The following is a 2,545-nucleotide window of genomic DNA, read 5'->3' as shown; positions in this document are numbered from 1 at the left end:
AGAATCTGATGCATGTTCCAACTCTGAGTCATAACCCGACAAGGGGAATGACAAAGGGAAGCAGATTATTGATGCAAAGCCCAATGCTACTGTTTCCACCACGAAGATCCAAAAGGAGGAACCCGAAGATCCAGAGGAGGAGGAGCGTCTCTCCACTCCCATATGTGGGTAAAGGGCTCTCTGCTACAGTTCATTGTCGACAACAGGAGCCAAAAGAACCTCATTTCAATAAAGGTCGTGAAGCGGCTGGGCTTACCAACCACATCACATCCACAACCATACACCATTGGGTGGTTTCACCAAGGATGGGATCTTCGCATGAGCCAGCAGTGTCGCCTTCCATACAAAATCAAGACCTCCACGAATGAGGTATTGTGTGACATTGCTCCCCTTGAAGTTTGTGATGTATTATTAGGACAACCATACTTGTGAAAGTGACATGTTGTGTATGAATCAAGGCCCTATGCTGTTATTGATACTTTGGGAAATAAGTTGTACAGGATATCGGAGGTAGCATCACCTACCACCATCTCTTTGGTTACTACAAAACAATGCAGTAAGCTCATTTCCAAAACCGGGAAATTTGTTTTCCTGGTGATACACCCTCAAGTAAAGAAGAAGATGGTGGCAACAACCTCCAGATAGGGCCCCTCCGCATGACAACTACAGATGGACAAGGTCATGGAGGAGTACGACGACATCTTCACCTCCCCCGCAGGGGTTCCTCTACACTTTCAGGTCAAGCACTCCATCAATCTTACCCCAGGTGCGCCACTACCCAATGGACTAATCTATCGACACTCTGTTCCAGAGAACGATGAAATGAAGAGGCAGATTCAGGAGCTACTGCAGAAAGGTCACATATGTCCGAGTTCATCGCCCAGTAGGAGCCCAATCGTGTTGGTACAGAAGAATGATGGGACTTGATCACTGTCTGTAGTAGGTACCTGATCCCACAGAATGATGACCTCCTGACCAACTGAAGGGGGAAAATATTTCACCAAGATTGATTTGAAGTCAGGATATCACGAGGTACCAATCGAACCCTCCGATGTGTGGAAGACTGACTTCAAATCCAAGGAGGACCTTTTTGAATGGTTAGTTATGCCTTTCATATTGACGAATGCTCCTGCAACCTTCATGAGGCTAATGGATGACATCTTGCAGCCATTCACCAAATCATTTGTAGTGGTATACTTGGATGACATCCTAATCTTCAGCTAGAGTTGGGAAGAGCACCTCCACCACATTCGAAAGGTTCTCCAAACACTGCGGTAACATACGTTATGTGCCAATTTGGAGAAATTCACTTTTAGCATGACGCAGGTTCTGTATCTGGGATACATTATTGATGAATAGGGGGTGCATGTGGATGCAACCAAGATCCAAGTCATTCGGGATGGGCCATCTCCAACCACTCTGACAGAACTCCGCAGCTTTCTAGGTCTTGCCAACTTCTACGGTATGTTCGTGTTGGGATTTTCTCATATCACTTGGCCCTTGAATCAACTCACCAAGGGAGGAGTGAAAGAAAAATTATTTTGGTCTAAATCTCAATAGAAGGCATTCACAGAGTTGAAAGATCACCTCTGCTCAGCACCAGTGCTCGCATTACCAGACTTGTAACAACCATTTGAGGTCGAGATAGATGCCTCTGACTATGCTATTGGGGTAGTCCTTACTCAACACGAGCATCCAGTGGCATATCACAGTGAGACACTTTTAGACACAGTCTGGAAGTATCCCACTTATGACAAAGATATGTATCCCATTGTGCAGGCCTGCTGAATATGGAAGCATTACATTTTGGGGAAGGAAACAGTCATTCGCATAGACCACCAACCCCTGCAGTTCATACAGACCCAAGGGAAATTGTAGAATGCTCACCATTAGAAGTGGTCCACATACCTGCAACAGTTCCATTTGAATATCAAGTATAACAAGGGCAGCACCAATAATATTGCAGATTGCCTCGGTCGACCACCAATCATGGCATTAACCACCATGCTCAACTCTTGTGGGCACAAGACTACTGTTAGCTCTGCTACAGGTTGTTGATAATTCAAAGAAGTCGGAGTAAGCTTGGTCCTCGGTTTCGGCTAAAAAGGAACTTGTGCCAGTGTGTTCCCGCCACCCTTCACCTTGCTCATCCTCATTTCTTCTTATTTTCCGGGGTCCTTTATTTAAAATCGCATATAAGAGCTTTCGCCCTTAGCCCCGAGCGTGGAGTTTAAATTTCCATATGACTATGTCCTCATAACCGTGTGCTTTTACAAAGTCCCTAGCCCGCTGCTGTCCCTGTCACATCCATCACACAAAACATGTGCGTTAAACCTGTGCCATCCGATCAACTCCGCCACGATCGGACGGCAGTCGCTCCTCCCGATCCCGCAAACTGCCCGCGCATTAACCCGCGGGGAAAGCGGTTTTCTGCCTATCCCATCTGCCACATGTCAACCGATGAATGGGATTGCGTGGTCATGTACGTTTACCGCTTCCCTCCCATAAGTGGTGCGGGGAATACCGCCCACCGCTCAAACCATTT

This window comes from Pinus tabuliformis, chromosome J (assembly GCF_031772625.1).
Source record: "Pinus tabuliformis cultivar Carrire ecotype Pingquan chromosome J, CPIR1, whole genome shotgun sequence".
Classification (NCBI taxonomy): Eukaryota; Viridiplantae; Streptophyta; class Pinopsida; order Pinales; family Pinaceae; genus Pinus; species Pinus tabuliformis.
This window is presented reverse-complemented; position numbering follows the sequence as displayed.